Below are 20,272 nucleotides of genomic sequence, written 5' to 3'. Positions count from 1 at the left end.
AATAATACATGTGGCCATACAACAACAACAAGATTCCATTTATAAAGCGCCTTTCACGTCAGGAGGACGTCCCAAGGCACTGCACAGTTGGGTCAGGACCCGAGCAAGGGGGAAATGGTCAGGGTGAGCTGAAGGCTGAAGAGTCGAGAGGGGAGCTGAAGGCTCGGTCAAAGAGAAAGGTTTTGAGACCGGCCTTGAAGGAGGAGAGGGAGGAAGCGGCGAAGGCACTGGGGGATAGAGTTCCAGAGCCTGGGGGCTGAGAGGCTGAAGGCCCGACCACTGATGGTAGGGCGATTGGGGCGGGGGATGTGGAGCAGACGGGAGCCGGAGGAACGGAGGGTACGGGCAGGTAGGTAGGGGGATAGTAGGTCAGAGAGGTAGGAGGGAGCAAGGCCGTGGATGGCCTTATAGGTGAGGATGAGGATCTTGAAATCAATCCTCTGGGGGATGGGGAGCCAGTGGAGGCGAGCGAGGGTGGGTGTGATGTGGTCCCGAAGCCTGGTGCGGGACAGTACACGAGCCCCATATGGTAAAGTTTAGACTGCTCTTGAAGTTAGGACCAAATGGATTAAGTGGTACCCTTTGCAATATGCACACATAAACTATAAAATATTAATAAAGTGTGTGTGGGGGAAGGGGGGAGGAGGAAGGGGCAGGGGAATTTGATCAAAGTACATAGCAACAGCAGAGACATAATGGGTCAAGGAGTCTTCTATCTGTTCTGTTCTATCTGTATTGGTTCCTTACACTTCTGCTTAAATTCTGTATAGGTAGACGGCACATTCTACTTCTGAATGGCAAGACAGAAAGCCCGAAGGTACCCTCCACTGTTGTCTGAGGTGATTAGAAAAGATCTTCTCTTATTGCCTCATAAATTGCTTACACCGCCACAGGTTGTTATTGCTAAAAACCTCTGGTTTCCAACCAGGTCGCTCAACGATTGACTCATGTTACTAATAAAATGAAGCAAAAAAATAAAACAAAGACAATGGAAACGTGAAATTAAACCCCCAGAATTTCTGATGATCAAAAGGAGGAAGATAAGGTTAAATGTTTGGCAATGACTCTTCATTATAATAATAACAATCCTTACATTTGATATAGCAGCTTTCATGTCGGGAGGACGGCTCAAAGCTCTTCACAGGATTTACTATAAAGTGTATCGACCGTGTCTGTAGATGAACACGGAGGCAAATTTGCGAAAAGCAACATCTCACAAACAGCCATGTAGTGAATGACCAACTTTATAATTAGATGGTTTCCTTTGTGGAATAATTTCCCCCCTTAAACTACCGCATTTACTTTCAGAGGTATAAAACCTGAAATGTTAAGCAGAACACAGTACTATTCTTAAATGTGCAATTTTATTGCTTTTGGTAACTACTTGCTGAGTACCGGATTTGTAGTTTAATTAAGCAGTTGTGAGAATAGAGAGTGTAACGCTAAATTTGAATTTGATCTGACGTGTAATTTACAACAGTGGAATTGGACTTCATAATAAATGGGAAATAATTAATTTTTAAACTAAAAGGATAGAGAGAAAGAACTTGCAGTTTTATCATACTTTATCATATCAGAATGTCACGTTAAAAGTGATTCATAATAATTACCATGAAGTGTAGTGACTTTTTTTTGGAGGTGAACATGGCAGCCAATTCGCACTCAGCAATAGTACTACAAACAACCATGAAGTTGAATTACCAATCCTTTAGCGGTCTGTTGGCCAAGACACAAGGAGAAATTCCTTCCTGCATAATATTACATGTTCTGCAAATCTAATACAGCATGTCAACTCCATGTTTTTTTTTACATGTTGGTTTAAGAAATTTAAGAGGGGACCCAACAGAGGTGTTGAAAATTATAAAAGGGTTTGATAAAGTTATCATAATTAAGGCTCTTCCTACTTGTATAATATAATGATTATGGAATCTAAAAGAGAATTGAGGAGGATTGTATTCACGCAGAAGTAGGGAGAATGTCATTATTTTAATTTGGTCACTCAATCGATGACTGTTTATGGGACATTGCTGTGAGCAATTGGCTGCCGTGTTTTGCCCACAAAATATACAATCAATTCGCTTTACAGTGTATTCTGTGAAGCGCTTTGAGACTTCTCAACAATGTAATGAGGTGCCATATGAAATGCAAGGATTATTATTGTATTGTTATTATAATGTGGAACTCGATACAGTGGGCACATGTTTTTGCAGTATATTGTTTCAGTCTCCCAAATTCAGATTAAATTCAGTAATCTAATCATGCATATGCAAGTTATTGAAGTCTCTTAAGAGTAAGGAAACAAATTTGATGAGCAATTCACAAGATTGACTATCCATAATCAGTTTTAAGTTCTCATTGATCAACTATAACAACAAGTTGCATTTGTATAGCGCCCTTCAAGCAGGGTAGCATCCCAGAACACTAACAATATACTTCATAAAGAGTTAGCTACAGGGGTATGGGGAAACGGCAGGTAAATGGCACCTAAAGGATTGCTCTTGAGGGAGCCATAGACAGACAAGTTGGGCCTTCTTCTGTGCCGTAAATTTCTTTGCTTCTACGATTCCAACTCTCCTTTTTCATTAGTTCTTCCTGTGCCTTTTATTTCACCCTGCATTATTTTCTCCTATAAATTATTTTCTCATACAGTGATTCTTCTTTCAATTGCCTGTTATATGATGGGTGGGGGGGGAAAGGTTTCGACCCGAGATGTGTTAATTAGTATCACCAATGATACTAATTCCCACATCAATGAAGACAAACAAGCAGGAAACAACCGTTTCTTTTGAAGAACTAAAGCACACAAGCTTCAAATTATTATCATCAATCCTTACATTTCATGCAGCACATAAGGAGGACAGCTTCAGGTGCTGCAAAGTGTAGTGGCTGTGTATTTTGCGGGCGAAGTAACATTCCGAGATGCTATCCCGCATGAAGGATGCTATATAAACGTGATGTAAGCTATTGCTGCTGTTGTCAAAGTAAGACTCAAGCACTCTGATATGCTATCCTGCCTGAAAGGTACTGTATAAATGCAAGTTGTTGCTGTTGTAGGACTGGATTAATCAATTGCCTATTAACCAATTGCCTCGTCTTGCGGACTAAGACGAGTTGAAATTCCTGATGCTCTGACATGAAAATAGAATAACTCATTTGGCTATTTCGGCTTTTGCTCTCCAAGCAGATGGGTGCATGCCATCGCGTTTGTGATTGGAAATCTGTCTGCCGTCAAATTCCTTGGCTCCGCAACTGATTGAAGTAAAAGATTAGTGGGAACATCTTGTGGGGACTGTGCTAATGCACAGGGTCAGGGTTCCGAAGACCTTTGCTGAGCTCCCAGCGTATCTCTTGCAGCCCTCGAAAAGTTTCTCGTCAATCAGTTTGCCCGCCCACATTATTTAATTAACCCGATTGGCCATTAGATACCCATCATCCTGTGAAAAACAAGCTTCATCTTTCTGTTGAGATAGGTGACTCACAGCATCTGGAGATATACAAAATAACTGATGTTGATTCGAGAAGATGGGAAAAATATTGACCGCCCCTCCAGTCAGCCACTCTGTTTTCTTTGGGCATTACAGGCAAAGAGATGAATTAGGTGCATTTAAGAATCAATATTTGTTTTTCTTCTGAGCAGAAGACAGGATTTACAAACATTTTGAGTGTGAGCTTTGGAATGTCAAATCAAAATCATTTCAACATCGTATTATTTTGGCTGATACAAAAAAAAATTGTTGCAGTCTAGAAGTAGTCCATGCCTCTTGTTTTACAGGTTACAGTACTAAATTGTTGACTTTAAGAGCTCCAATAGGCTAAGGAAGTGAAGGGCACCATATAAATGGAAGTTATTGTTGCTGAAAGGTTTGATAACTCATAATCCAAAGTTTTAGCTGGTTAGAATTCAGCAGTACCCCAAAGCATACTCTTGGCTCTTGCCAACCTGCAACTAATACTTTCCAGAATTAGGTAAGCAGGATGCATCCCTCCAGGAAGACAGTACATATTCCATTCCATTCCAACTCTGGAATATCTCTGGAATGTCCATGTGTAGGTGGGATCCATGCAATTCTCAGCTTGGTTTGGAAGTTCTCAAGCAGAAAACGGGATACTCATCCAATTGGATACTCGTCAAATTTCGCATGTGTCAGACACCTGGCTGACCCACAAAAAAATTATACTACCCTTTTGCCCGTAAAATATGCTGTCAATTCACTTTACAGTATATTCTGTGAAGCGCTTTGAGATGTCTCGAAGATGTGATAAGATGCTATATAAAAGGCAAGGATTATTATCATTTGAACTCACAACAACTAAAAGCAGTGTCTGGAAATCAATATAATCTGAATTTTCACTGATCAATGGCATTTTGTGTGAAGTATTGTCTAAACTGTATCCAATACAGTGCTGGAGTAAGCTGCATTGACAGATGCCGTCCTTCAAATGAGACATTAAACCAAGACCTGATCTGCTTGTTCAGGCAGACATTAAAGATCCTGTGGCACTATTTTAAAGAGAAGGGATTTTCTCCTGGTGTCCTGGCCAACAATTCCGCCCCCTCCCTGCAAAATACAATTGGTGTTTGCTTGATAACTTTTTGTGGGTCGTTCTCTGTACAAATTGACTGCTGTGTTTACCTACAAATACACAGTCACTACACTTTACAATAAATCCTGTAAAACACTTTGAGACGTCCTCCCAACATGAAAGGCGCCATATCAAACGTAAGGATTATTATTATTAGTTCTTGACCAAAGTGCATGGAATCGCTCCTCTAATGCATTTTTTTTAGTTAGAAACTCTTTCAGATTCAGAACGCATTCATAACAAACTTCTCTGTATTACAATAAATGAAAACATCAATACATTATGTTTCAAATAAGCAGCACTGACACAGCATAAGCCTAAACTATCATCAACATATGTTTCTTTGTTAATTAATGGACAGAAAATGAATAGAGCAAAGCTTGCGAGGCAAAATGTCAGCCTACCGGCAATTGGCAATTGTTCATACGTTGCTCTACAAAATAGACTAATTACTTGCCATTCCCATCTTTGATTTTAGATAATGCATCTTGCGTCTTTCAACAGCTAGTTATCCAATTCATGTGAAGGCAGTGGTATTGCTTCAAAAAACAAATGCTTGAGCAGATCAAAGCATCTGTCCTCAAACTTTTTGATGCGATCTTCATTTTGAGCAATAATGGTAAAAGGATGCCTTCCAGAGAACTATAATATAAAAATAATAATCATCCTTATAATTGGTTAAGCCCTTTTAAGGTTGAGAGGACGTCTCAAAGCGCTTCACAGCATATACTGAAAAGTGCAGTGACTGTATGTTTTGTGGGTGAAACGTGGCAACCAATTGCGCACAGCAACGGCCCACAAACAGTCATGGATTGAGAGACCAAATTATTATCATTTTTTTAAAGGATTATGACCTCCGCAAAGCGAATGCCAATCAAATAACAACCAGGTTATTATTTTCTACTGGGTAAATAGAAGCGTGTGGAGTAAGGAAACTTGCCCGCCCAGGAAATAAAACTCTGGTCTTCTCTCTTGCGAGGCGACTCCTCTAACCAATATGCTACAGAAATGTACATATCAAAACATAAAAAATAATATAAATATATATATAAACATATGAAAAATAATAATAATTCTTATATTTGGTACAATGCTTTCAAGTCAGGAAGATGTTGCAAAGTACTTCACAGAATATATTGAAAAATGTAGTTTTTAAATGTGAACCAAGCTGCCAATTTTGCACACAGCAATGTCCCACAAATAGCCATTAGATTCATAGAATCAGAGAATTATACAGCACCGAAGGAGGCCATTCAGCCCATTGTGTATATGTCAGCTCTTTGAAAAGAGCTATCCAATTCAATCCCATCCCCCGCTCTCTCCTCATAGCCCTGCAAACCTGTTCTCCCCAAATAATTATCTACTTCTCTCTGAAAGTTGTTATCGAATCGGCTTCCACCACCCTTTCAGGCAATGCAGTCCAGATCTGAATAATTCGCTGTGGAAACATTTCCCTTCACCTCCCCTCTGTTTCTTTTAACAACTATTTTAAATCGGTGTCCTTGAGTTATCCACCCACCCACCAGAGGAAATAGTTTCTCCTTCTTCACCCTATCGAATCCCCTCATAATTTTGAAAACTTCCATTAAGTCTCCTCTTAAACTTCTCTACTCCAACGAGAATAATCCTAGCTTCTCTAGCCTCCCCTGATAACTGAAGTCCCTCATTCCTGGTACCATCCTGGTAAATCTCGTTTGCACCCTCTCCAATCCCTTGACATCTTTCCTAAAGTGGGGTGCCCAGAACTGAACATAGTACTCTAGCTGAGGCCTAACCAGTGTTTTAATAAGGTTCATCATAACTTCCTGACTGAGTAAGTAAATTACTAATTTTATCTGGGGATTGTTGACCAGGACACCAGGAGAAACATTCTTATCAGCTTGAATAGTGCCATGGGACCTTTAATGTCCATCTGAACAGGCAGATGGGGCTCGGTTTAATATCTCATCTGAAGGACGACACCTCCAGCAATGCAGCAAACCCACAGCACTGCATTGGAGTGTCAGCTTACACTATGAGTGCCAAGTCATGATGTGGCACTCATTGAGTTCAGGACCTCAGTCCTCATAATTATCACTTCACCTAGATGAAGACAGAAGAAAAACCTCGGGAGGAAAATCCACCTTGGGCCTTTATGGAATGTTACATTCCAAGAGTAATTCTGGATCCAGGTGGAATTTCTCCTGAATGGATTGATCTTGTGAGAGCGATGCAAGTTGGATCTCCTTGGAGTTGATCTGGCTTGACATGGAATGTTGGAATAGAGTCAGTTCTCTGTGGCGATCTCCACAGTCCTCTTCCTGAGCCAGGCAGGTCAACAGTACTCCAGGGGACTGCTGATGACAATGGAGGGCACACATGATTGAAAGTGCAGTCAATGTGGTGCGCCTTTATATGGGCTTTAAACATAGAGAGTGAGTGAGTCAGAAGGACTCTGGGATGGAGTTCCAGAATGTCTGGAAGCTCACCTGCCAATGGTGGGGCAGGTAGTGCAGGTGTAATGAAGCAATAATAATAATAATCCTTGCCCTTAATATATGGCCTTATCACATTTTTGAAATGTCTCAAAGCGCTTCACAGAATATAGTGCAAAATGGATTTACTGTGTATTTTGTGAGCCAAGCATGGCAGCTAATTGCTCACAGCAGTGTCCCACAAACAGTCGTACATTGAGGGACCAAATTGTTTTTTTTTTAGGGATTATTATCCCCGGATTTTGTGCTAAAATGTTTAAGCTAGCCGGAGATAAAGGGCGCGACTGGGTTGGTATGGATGTAGGAGGTTGCACAGATAGGCTGGGAGCAAGAATGTAGAGGGATTCAAAGGTGAGAATGAGGATCTTAAATTGGAATTCAAAGTAATTACAGAGCCCTGACAAATCCCAAGAATTAACACTACACATTTCCACCTTGGCCAGTGGCCAGGCTTCCAGATTTCATCTGCAGGCTGTAGAACCAGGTGACAGTGCCCTGGGCTCACTGCTAAAGAGGATTTCGAGTGAAAGAGAATGTTCATATGAAGTCTCCTTTTTATCTGGCTCTCTCAGGGGAGACTTCAGAGATGTAGAAGGATGAATTTCTTCGCATTCAAGGGAGAAGAGGTTGTTAATGGTCTAAATGCTACTTATTAGATTTATTAGGTTGTGAAAAATCATCCATTGAAAGTCACGGGATCAACCATTTATGATTCATTAAATTTTTTTAATAAACAAACATCTAGCGCAGTCGCCTGTGTAAACAGGGGGAATGTGATATGCTACCTTAGAGGGTAATAAGAATATGGAACCTGCTGCCCGAAGTGGTGGTTGAAACAGATAGTATACGTACATTTAAGGCTCTTCCCACTTGTATAAGATAATTAATCTAAAAGGGAATTTAGGAGCAACTTGTTCATGCAGAAGTTGTGCGCAAGTCACTATCTTAATTTGGTCACTCAATCCACGACTCTTTGAGAGACACTACTGTTCAAATTGGCTGCCGTGTTTTGCCCACAAAATATAAAGTCAATTTACTTTACGGTATATTCTGTGAAATGCTTGAAGGCTTCTGAACAATGTTGTAAGGTGCTATATCAAATGCAAGAAATATTATTATGTTCTTATTATGTGGAACTCGATGCCCAAAGCAATATTGAAGCAGATAGATATATTTAAGCGGTAGCAAGATATACACATGAGGGAGAGGGGAATAGAAGCATATAGGAGGAGGTAAGGAATGGATGAAGACGCCTGTGGAGTATAAACAACAACACGGACTGGTTGGGCTGAATGGCCTGTTTCTGTGGTACATGATCTATGTAAATATGTCTGGCATTCAGAGTTCTTTTAATTTTGTGTTCGTAATTAAAATTAGGTCCTCCCAATATGAAAGACATTGTATAAATAATGATTATTTCTTCTTGGTTTTTTTTCTTGAGGGACTATTATCAGGCATGTGAAGTAAGGAAACCTGCCGAAGGTTTCGCCCTGCCAGGAATCGAACCCAGGTCTCTCGCTTGCAAGGTGAGTGCTCTAACAACTGAGCTACAGGACTCCCCTGACAATAATTCATTGAGACATCTCGAAGCGATTCACGTGATATACTGTAAAGTGCCTGAATGTATCTTCTAGGGTAATGCAGCAGCTAATTTGCACAAAGCAATGTCCCACAAATCGCCATAGAGAGGAGCCAGTGACCAATTTTATTTGGAGGGTTGTTGGCCCGGACACTGGGAAAGAGAAACCCTTCACAATGTAAAGGTGATGGTGCTATTAGTGTTCAGCACCCAACAGGTCCCCATGGCTTGTTTTCCCTGATTTTTATGGCCTCTGTTCCACCATTGGCAGTTGCGCTATCAGTGACCCTGATACACTGGAGCACTCTTTCTCTATCCCTCAGCATTGCCCCTTCCTTCCATATTTTCAGGTCGCACCTGAAGACCTTCTTATTTGATCATCTCCCTCTCCCGCCAACTCGGCGTCATGCTCCGCCACTGTCAATGCTCTGGGACGCAACCCTGCATGAGGGGCGCCATATAAATGCAAGTTGTTTTTGTTGTTGTTTGGTTTCCAGCGCCTTGGGACTTCCTCTCCATGTGAAAGGCACTATACAAATGTAATGTTGTTGTTGTTGTTCAAGTTGCAGGACTCCAACTGTTGCTTGTGATTTGTAAGAACTGCAATGAACACATCTGTTTTGTGACAGACTGGCTTTTTGAAACATGGGAACACAAATCTACAGAGCAGAATGAGGCCATTCAGCCCATCTAGACAGCACTGTCTCACAGAGCAAAGAGTTCAATTCAATTCCACCACCTTGCCTTATCCTCATTCCCCTTCAAACCTCTCACTTTCATATACTTTTCTCCAATAAAACTTTTACTCCTGCCGTGATTAATCCTTTTGTCTTTCTTTCACCCATGACTCAACTCAGAATTTGTATTAGTCAGACGATGCATACTTTAATAATAATCCATAATAATAATCCTCTCATTTGATATAGTGCCTTATCACATTTTTGAGACGTCTCAAAGCGCATCACAGAATATACTGTAAAGTGAATTAACTGTATATTTTGTGGGCGAAACGCAGCAGCCAATTGTGCACAGCAATGTCCCACAAACAATTGCGGATTGAGTAACCAAATTATTATTATTAATTTATTTTTTGGAAGGGATTATTACCCCAAGAAATGCGATCTGCCAATCAACTAACAACTGGGTTCCTGCTTACTGCTAAGTGAACAGAGGCATGTGGAGAAAGGAAACTTGCCCAATGTTTAGTCCTGCCGGGAATAGAACTCACGTCCTTTCGCTTGTGAGGCAAGGGCTCTAACCATTAAGCTACAGGATTCCACAAATAAAATCATTTGTGCTGATACGGCACCTTATCTGGTCATCGAAGACATCTCAAACGCTTCACAGGATTTATTGCAAAGTGTAGTGATTGTGTGTACTTTGCTAGTGAAGAGGTCAGCCAATTTACGCACAGCATTGTCCCACAAGCAGCTGTAAAGTGAATGACCAATTTTATTTGGGGGTTATAGGCCAAGACAAGAAGAGAAATTCCCTTCTCTTTTCAAACAGTGCCATAGTTAAACGTCTGTCTGAACAGACAGATGGGACCTCAGTTTAATGTCTCATCCAATGCACAGCTCCTCGGACAATGCAGCACATCCCCGGCACCGTATTGCAGTGTCAGCCTATACTATATAGGTTCCAAGTCTTGACATGGGATTTGAACCCACAATCTTCTGACTCAGTGGTAAGAGAGCTACCAATTGAGCCAGGCTGATAGACACAGTGATATTAAACTTACAACTCAATTTGTAGTGACCAATACGATATAGTTAAACCCTGATCTGTTGGTTAGTCATTTCTGCTCTGTTAAGCTATGATCATCTGATGAACTTTCAGTCCCAACAGACAAAAAATGCTTATGTTTCGCTACTAAGATGCTATTCTCATTCCAGCCAGTGCTTGCCTAAATCCCCAATTAAATTGTTCATATTAAATTATTACATTGGGAGGGGGAAAAAATTGCACAATCAGTTGTTTATGGGTCTGGTTGCCTTTTAATTAGACTCTGAAGAGAATTAATGAATACTGGGAAAAATAGGCATTTATAACTGAACTTAACATCTTTAATATTAATTACTTGTGAGGAAAAAAATCTACATACATGTGCATTTCAGGTTACTGAGTGCCTTAGTTACTGTATTGTCACACCATAAAGAGGACCATTTTTTAGGTATATCTTAGAACTAAATGTAAGATTTATAACATTTGAAACATTCTATAATACATTTCTGTCTTAATTAGCACAAGGAGTGTGTTTTGCATTGCTGCAGATGTCACCCCTCTGTCCTTTTGGTCTAGGGCTGTTTAACACAAAATACTGTGATTTGTTATCAGAATTCTTATTGGCTTTGTTATATTGCCTCTGTTTACCTAGCAGTAAATAGGAAGCCGGTTGATAGTTGATTGACGAATTGCTAATCCGGAGATAATAATCCCTTAAAAAAAATAGTTTGGTCACTCAATTCATAACTGTTTGTCAGATACTAATGTGCGTAATTGACTGTCGTGTTTCACCCACAAAAAACACTTTAAAGTATATCTTGTGAAGCACTTTGAGACGTCTCGAAGATGTGATAAGGCGCCTTATCGCATCAATGTAAGGATTATTATTAAAAAGTGCATCAGATTATATTGTGAGTGATCTATCAACAGTGAAAGGAGCGAAACAACCAACTGTATTGATAATGTGCTATATCAAATGCAACAATTATTATTATTGTTATTATTTCTTGTCTTAATTAACACAAAGAGTGTGTTATGCATTCCTGCAGATGTCGCCCCTCTGTCCCTTCAGTCTAGGGATGCTTAACCCAAAATATTGTGCTTTGTTATTGGAATTATTTACCCTGCTTTGCTCATACTCATATATTTCGGGATTTCAATGTTTCTGGAATATCAGGGTTGTGCAATAACTGTACAGAGCTCCTCACATCCTCCATGGCTTTCTGAGAATTCAGACTAGATGTCCTACTAGCCTATAGGTAGCATCTTCGCCTCTGAGTCAGAAGGTTGTAGTTTGAAGCCCCACGTCGGAACTTTGAACTCATAGTCAAGGCTGACTCTCCAGTACAGTACTGAGGAAGCATTGCCAGGGGTACTGTTTTTTGATTGAGATATCAAACCTGTTGTTCAAGTGACATTAAAGATCTCATGACACCATTTGAAAAGAGAAAGCGAGTTTCCCAATTGTCCTGGCCAGAATCCTTCAGATATATTTGATTATTCACTTCATGTCGGACATGAAGCAAAATTGACTGCCACATTTGCCTACGAAATACACAGTAATTCCAGTTTACAATAAATCCTGTGAAACGCTTTGAAAGGTCCTCCTGAAAAGCACTATATCAAATACAAAAATTATTCTTATAGGAATAATAATACATGCTTTGGTTACGGCACCTTTCATGTCAGACAAACATCTCAAAGTGCTTCACAAGATTTACTCTAGAGGTGTTTGAAGTAAGGCAACCTGCCTAAGGTTTCCCCCTACACGGGAATCAACCCAGGTTCTCTCACTTGCGAGAGAAGCATGTTAACCACTGCACTATGGGGCTCCACAAACAACTTTTAGTCTTAAGCCTAAGACTGCAAAGATTTGTGCCTCAGATATTGTGGATAGTCATAAATATAAGGAACATGAAAGTTAAATTATAAATTATAAATTATAAATAAAAGCTTGGCAGAGGGCTCATGTGGAGTATCAATACCAGCACAAGCTAGTTGGGTAAGATGGCCTATTTCCATGCCATATCATTCTTTGTAACTCAATGTATCTCCATAAATATCGGTTTCTGTTACAAATGAAGAATTCTGGTTTATGTAAAATTCAATCTGGCTGAAACTAAATGTTGGCTGCTTGTTAAGCCAACAAGAAGAAAAAATCCCTATGAAAATAAAAATCAGTAAGAGGGGAGTCTATTCCAGATAGACAAGCAATACACCAAAAATAATGTTTGGTTCAAAGTTGCAAAGTTTATGGACGCGCCTGGATGAAGTTGCATGCTTCACTGGGGAAATCTATAGCATCTATCAACGGGATATCATAGGTGGACTGTCTGCCCTGAAGTAATTATGTGCCTTAGATGGAAGAGAGCAAGGACATCAGTGTTATACACCCTATGTAGCTCAGTTGGAGTTGTGTAAGGTATGTATTATGATGTGCAGTCTAATATAGAGTGGAGCAGATGGATGAATGTGGATTGATGGAGTGAGTGGAAAACTGGTCACTGAGCTTGATGCATTCACAGAATGTTAATGAGTGACTTCCCTGGTAACCCTGTGACCTGAGTGGAAGAGACTTATGTAGTATATAGTTTGGGACATGACATCTGCAAGCGAATTACAGGATGGTGGAAACCCAACTAGATGGACCTTGGTCTTCTTTCATCTAGCAAATTCATATGTTCTTAGTGCTCTATGGACGTTGTGTGTTCAGCTGCTGCTATTACTCAGTTGTTGGGGTGAGGTGTCACTGGGCTCTTTATAGTTACTCTGACATTGAGTTCAGTGTAATAATGTTATTATTATGTATGTTAAATCCAATGACGTTCTAAGAGTCAGCAACTCTGTCCTCTCTTCCTTCTCCTCGATGGACCAATTCATTGTCTGGCACATCTGACTGAGGAGGTGTCTGCTGAATGAAGGACACAAGAAGAAAGCTAGAAGCTTCACTGGACTATTCCTGGGATGTTGATGGGAGTGGACATAAGTCAAAGCACCAACATTGATTCAAAATTTGAGATGCTGCCAATGACAGAAAAAGGAGGTGAGACAGAGGGTTAGAGATTGGGAGTTGCTGAGGTTAGAGCTATAGTGTCTGAAGTCTTGACCAATGAGGGGCAGGGGAACGTGCAACAGGTTTGAGTTAGCTGAATGGAGTGGGGAGAGCAACAACAACAAAATTACATTTATAGAGCACCTTTCACGTTGGGAGGATGTCTCAAGGCGCTGGACAGTTGGTCAGGACCCGAGCATGGGGGAAGGGTGGGGTAGGGGTGAGGGAAGGTAGAAAGGTGGGAGGGCGACCGAAGGCACGATCGAAGAGGAGGGTCTTGAGACTGGCCTTGAATGAGGCAAGGGATGAAGCGAAGCAAAGGGATTGTGGGATGGAGGCAGAGAGACTGAAAGCTCGGCCACTGATGGTAGGGTACGTCGGGCAGGAGACATGGAACAGGCCAGGGCCCGCTGAACAGAGGGAGCAGACAGGTTGGTAGGGAGTCAGCAGGTCAGAGAGGTAGGAGGGGGAAAGTGCACGAGGATCTTGAATTCGAACAGAGAGGTAGAGGGCTCCCACTCTCCCTCTCTCACACTCTCCATCTCTCACTCACACTCTCCATCTCTCACACTCTCCATCTCCTGCTCACACTCTATCTCTCACTACAACTATCCATCTCTCACACTCTCCATGTCTCACACGCTCCATCTCTCGCTCACACTCCATGTTTCCTGCTCACACTCTCCATCTATCTCTTTCCTCATTTCTCTCTCTGTCATATCTCACTGACCCGTCTCTGTCTCTCTCTTTACTTTATGCAGGCCTCCACTGAACTACATGCACATTCCTTCTCTCTCACTCTCTGATACACATGCTCTCACTCACACATTTACTTCTCCAAGTCAGACACAGCAGATTTCTTCTCTCCTCCCTGCTTTTTAATCCATGCTACACAGAGACTAATGTTAGCTTGAGTACATGGCATTGAGGTATAAGGAGGGAAGAATTATTGTGCGCAATTGGTTGCCACATTTCGTCCACAAAAATGCACAGTCACTGCACTTTACAATATGTTTTGTGATGCGCTATGAGACGTCTCGGAGATGTGATAAGGCCTTGTATCAAAGGCAAGGATTATTTATTGTTATAAAAAGAATGGAGAGATCTCAAAGGCCGAGCATTGAGGAGAGAACAAGCTGTGCACTCGCCATTATAGGTTGTGGATCTTCATTGTTAAATGCACTGGAGGGGAATGTGAACAATTGACTGGCAGCCTTAAAAGCAGGCATAATAAATCACTACCACTTTGTAATAAATAAAACACAATGTACTTTTTAATGACTCGGGCTGATAATAACCCCTGCCCCAAGAGGTGATGTGCTGAATGGAATAATGATGGATTGTGATAATTGTGGAAGACTTAACGCTATAGTTACAGCCCCTAAGTCAAGCGACTCAGGACAGCACGCAATCCATCAGTAACAACAGGCTGATGTGCTGGACAAAACCCAATAGGTCATCGGCCATGGAATGTGTTCCAATTACTTCACGTTTACAGCAGTTATTAAACATATATTAATGATTCATTCATAGAAGAATCACATCACTCTGTTCTCGTCACTGCACAAAGGTGGTAAATGTGTAGGCATCCACTCACATAGCACCCAGTCCACTTTACAGTGTATTTTGTGAAGTGCTTTGAGATGTCCTTCTGACATGAAAGGTGCTATATCTAATGTAAGGAATACTATTAATAATTATTATTATATATTATTATTATAAAACTGTCCTTACCATGGTGACTCCATTCTCTTTTAAGTGTCTTTACTTGTCTATAAAATCCACCGTCAATCCATTTTACAATATATTCTGTGAAGCAATTTAAGACATGTGGAGTTTTTAAATTGTGTAATCCCATGAAGAAATACTGCAAAAATTAATCTGTGTAATTTTGTACTCATACCTGATAATCTTTCCTGAGGTGTTGCTGTGCTGGAAGTCACTTACCCGACCTAGGATGTTATCAGGTGACTTGCCCCAAACCCAGCCAACTGAGGTGCGGTTCCCATCCATCCATCCAGGACAGTGCTATTGATCCTGGAAGCTTCAAGGCTGCAATCCGAAGTTCAGTTACAAATAAAAGATGAACGACTCTTTTACGGAACCATTAATTAATTCTTGAGCTCTGGAGGCATTCCAACCTAGAACTGGTGACCAGGAGTACTATGATGTAGTCCTGTATTGTAGTGATTAGAGCACTCGCCTTGTCACAAGAGGACCCAAGTACGATTCCCAGGCAGGGCGAAACATTAGTCAAGTTTCCTACTCCACACACTTCTGTTTACCTAGTAGTCAGTAGGAATTCGGTTGTTAGTCAATTGACAAATCGCTTTTCTGGGGGTAATAATCCCTTCAAAAGTAAATAAATAAACTTTACAGTATATTCTGTGAAGCACTTTGAGACTTCTCAACAATGTGATAAGGCGTTAGTTATATCCAATGAGTGCTACCAACTGAGCCAGGAGGACATCTAAGCAAGGGATCCTTATTCCAACCGAAGTTTGGGGGAGCTCTCACTTTTGACTGAAAATACGACTCAGCTACGCTTTTGTCATCTGTAAAATGTAGTTCTTCAAAATTTGGAATTCCCTTAACTGCTCATTTTTTCAAGACGCCTGTTAATCATCAATGACAAACTATGGAAGCGGTCAGCAGCTGCGCAGATTTTCTGAATACTGATAAGCATTCAAAGGAGACATGTTTCCGTAAATTAGCACTTCTATGTTATTCACTAAACTTTGCTGATCTGCAAATTGTCACTTGGCAGAGAATCTAATTACAGAAGCTTTTGGGTCCTGTCGTTTATCCACAAACATTATTAGTAGCACAGTGTTCCTTAATGCCCGTCCGCATGAAAATAAAGCACAAATTGTCTTCTGCTAGAGCCATAAACACATCATCATGTTCTTAGTCTAAACATCTGTCTTCACACTTAACAATGAAAGTGCGGAACTTTCTTAAATTCATAATTCCCTCTCAGTTTGGAAGCTGATTTTCTGCAGTTCTGAAAAAGATACTGTGAGAAAAGATCTTCCAGATTTCACACTTTTTTTTTACATTTGGAGATGATAACAATAATTGCTTTTGATACAACTTTGAAAAGTGATTCACAAGGTTTCTGCAAAGTGTCGTGACTGTTTATTTCTAGGTGGACATGGCAGCCAATTTGTGGACCATCGAATAGCCATGAATTAAATCAACAATCTTACCTGGAAGATTGTTGGTCAAGACACTGGGAGAAACTCTTTTCCTTCTCTTTTCAAATTGTGCCTCGGGATGTCAGCCTGAATCAGTTGGTTGCACTCCCACATCTAAGTCATAAGGTTGTGGGCTCAAGCTCCATGTCAGGATTTAGAACCCATATAGCCTACGGTGACTATTGCAGTTCAATGCGGTGCTGGAATGTGTTGCACTGTCAGAGGTGCTGTCCTTCAAATAAAATATTTGGTCGCTCAATCCAAGACTGTTTGTAGAAGATTGCTGTACACAATTGGCTGCCGCATTTTGCCCACAAAACACAATCAATCCACTTTACAATATATTCTGTGAAGCGCTTTGAGACATCTCAATGACATGATAAGGTGCTATATCAAATGCAAGAATTATTATAATCAATACCCAGCTGGTCTATTTTTCAAATATTGTATTAATAAGCACCATCCATGCTAATACATCACAGTATTTCAGCTCAATACATTTGCCAGTCAGTCAGCTTATCCACCCAAGCAATCCTAGAATTAGAATCCTTTATCTCTTTACGATTGTCACATTTAAGCCTCTTCTCTTGTATCGTTTATCTCATTCTGAAAGTCCCAATGACATAAAACTGATACGTAACTTGCAGACAGGATTTTGTAAAGCCAACAACTCACTAACATCGGGAAATATTTATTTCTGCAGAGGATAATCAATATCTGGAATGGGTTACCGAGGAAACATGGTAGAGGCTATATTTAAGAAGCAGCTTGATTCTGAAATGAGAAGATGGGCAGGATGAGTTCAAATGGGCTTGAAGGCTTTCTTCATCTGAACCTTCATGCGATATTGCCGTGTCAGTCCGGTTCAGTTGGTAGGACTCTCACCTTTGAGTCAAAAGGTTGTCAGTTTATGTCACACGTCAGAACTTTGAGCTGACAGTCACAGAAACTGGGAGGATGTTGCATTGTTGGAGGTCCCAGACTTCAGATGAGGCATTAAACCAAGGTCCCATCTGCCTGTTCATGTGGACTTCAAAGACACGACTCAAAAAGAAAAGGAAGATTTTCCTGTGTCCAAGTCAACAATTCCCTAGATAAAATTTGTTTTTTGTTTCATGGTTGTTTGTGGGACATTACTGTGTGCTTGGCAGCCACATTTGGCTACAAAATACAAAGTCCCATGCTATTCAGTAAATCTGTGACGAGTTTTGAAACATCCTCCTGACATAAAAAATCCTGTATAAAATGCAATAATTATTATTACAGGATGAATATATTTAGTTGTTAAGATATGATGTAAGGTAAATAACTGAACTCAGTTTCACATGGTCTCTCTTTTATTTTTCTAAAATGAGCAACTTTCTTTGTTACAACGTTATGATGGCCATTTCGGAAGCATTTGGTAATTTGAGGCAGTGTCAGAAAAATAGCCACAAAGTTGCCATTGTATTGTAAGGTACCAAATGGTTCAATAGTGCCCTTAAGGAAAAGGAAACCCACCTTCCTAACCCATCTGGTCTACATTCGACTCCAAGCGTCTGAAATGACTTAACAATCCAGTGAGCTGTAAAAGAAAAGTCAACAACCAGTTATTCCGACTCATCCGCAGGATTTGGTGGGCCAGACACCAGTCACTGGAAGCAGGGATTCTTCCCAACTCCAACCTCTCTTTCCTCTCCAAGGACCTGGAATGAGTCATTGCTTCCCAGCTTCACTTCTTCCTCTCCAGCCATTCCCTTCACAAAGCCCTTCAATCGGATTTCCGTGCTGCCCACAGCATAGAACCAGCCCTGGTCAAAGTGATGAATTACATTCTGTCCACCTGAGACCAGGGCTCCCTGTGTCTCCTTGTCCTCCTTGACCTCTTTGCTGCTTTCGACAACTTTGACCACTCTATCCTTATCCACTGCCTTTCTGCTTACCTTAACCTTCATGGTTCCGTCCTTGAATGGTTCAGATCATACCTCTCATACCGCTTCCACTTCATCTCCACAAACGGATTCTCTTCTAGAGCCCACACCATCTCTGCAGCCCATGACCTCTCCTCCACCAGGCTCCGTGACACTATCACCCCCATCCTCGCCCAACTACAATGGCTTCCCACCACACAAAGGATACAGTTCAAGATCCTGGTCTTCATCTTCAAAGCCTTCCATGGTCTTGCTCCCCCCTACCTCTGCGACCTCCTAACCCCCTACCATCCTGCTCGCTCCCTCTGCTCATTGGACATCGGCCTGCTTCACGTCCCCAACCTCACTCGCCCCAGTATTGGTGGGTGGGCCTTCTGACACTCTGCCCCCACCCTCTGTAACTCCATCTCGCAGACCCTCTGCCTCACCCCTTCACTTGCCGCCTTCAAGACCCATCTCAAGACCCTCCTCTTCGACCATGCTTTCGATCACTCTGCTTCCACCCTCAGCCTTCCATGATCTCGACCCCCAGCTCAGGTCCGAAACTCTGACTGTTTAGCACCTGGGGACGTCTGTCTGACACGAATGGCACTTTAGAAATGTAATTTTGTTGTTGTCTCGTGCAGCTTCCTCAGGGCTCTGTCCTCGGTCCCCTCCTCTTCAAAGATATCTAAATGATCCCTCTTGGTGACATCATCGAAGAACATGAGGTCAACGTTCACATGTATGCAGATGACACCCAACTGTATCTCTCCGCCTCCACCCTCGACTGCAGGATCACTGCTGTCCTGACAGAAAGTCCTGGATGAGGGCAAACTTTCCACAGTCGAATGTCAACAAGACCAAGACTCTCCTGATTGGCTCCCGTCAGCGCCTCCACACCTCAGGAGCTGACAGCATCACCACCAATGGATGTATGTACACTCTACCTTACAAAGCGAGTCCAGAACCTTGGCATCTTGTTTGACTCTCAACTATCCTTACTACTCCACATCCGTCCTACAACCTGCTCTGCCTTTCCCCACCTCCACAACATTGCCCGGCTCTGCCACTGTCTCACACCACAGGCCGCCAAAATCTTCATACATGCATTCATAACATCCAAGCTTAAGTATGCAAACTCCTTGCTTGTCGGCCTCCCCAACACCTCCCTCCATGTGTCCTCTCTCGCACCAGGCTCTGTGACCTTATCACCACCACCATAATAATAATCCTTGCATTTGATATAGCACTTTTCACATCTTCTAGGCGTCTCAAAGCGCTTCACAGAATACACTGTAAAGTGAATTGACTATATATTTGAGGTGAAACGCGGCAGCCAATTGCACACAGCAGTGTCCCACAAACAGTCATGGATTGAAATGACCAATTTTTTTTTGAGGTATTATTATCCGGCATGTGGAGTGAGGAAACTTGCCCAAGGTTTCACCCTGCCAGGAATCGAACCCAGGTCTCTTGCTTTCAAAGCAAGTGCTCTAACCACTGAGCTACAGGACACCACTGGATTCCCATCACAGAGAGGATACAGTTCAAGACCCTGGTCCTCACCTTCAAAACGCTTCATGGCCTCACTCACCCCTACCACTACAATCACCTGACACCCTACTATGCTGCCCGCTCCCTTTCTCGCACCCTCCCATGCCTCCTTCAAGACCCATCTCAAGATCCTCCTCTTCGACTGTGTTTTCGATTACCCTCCTTCTCCCACTGCCCTCCACCCTCCCCAATCCCAACCTCCAGCTCTGGTCTGA

The 20,272-nt window shown here is 41.7% G+C and overlaps 1 non-coding gene across 1 annotated transcript; it reads right to left on the bottom strand.

The window, feature by feature from the left end:
* Positions 1 to 19,946: 19,946 nt before the first annotated feature.
* On the bottom strand, positions 19,947 to 20,018 carry trnas-uga. The gene has a single exon. It is a non-coding gene; the product is annotated as a tRNA-Ser (tRNA).
* Between the last annotated feature and the right edge of the window lie 254 nt (positions 20,019 to 20,272).

The sequence above is a fragment of the Callorhinchus milii genome, unplaced genomic scaffold (assembly GCF_018977255.1).
Source record: "Callorhinchus milii isolate IMCB2004 unplaced genomic scaffold, IMCB_Cmil_1.0 Scaffold1, whole genome shotgun sequence".
NCBI classification, from domain to species: domain Eukaryota; kingdom Metazoa; phylum Chordata; class Chondrichthyes; order Chimaeriformes; family Callorhinchidae; genus Callorhinchus; species Callorhinchus milii.
The sequence above is the reverse complement of the archived record's forward strand: the minus strand, read 5'-3'. Positions and strand labels throughout refer to the sequence as shown.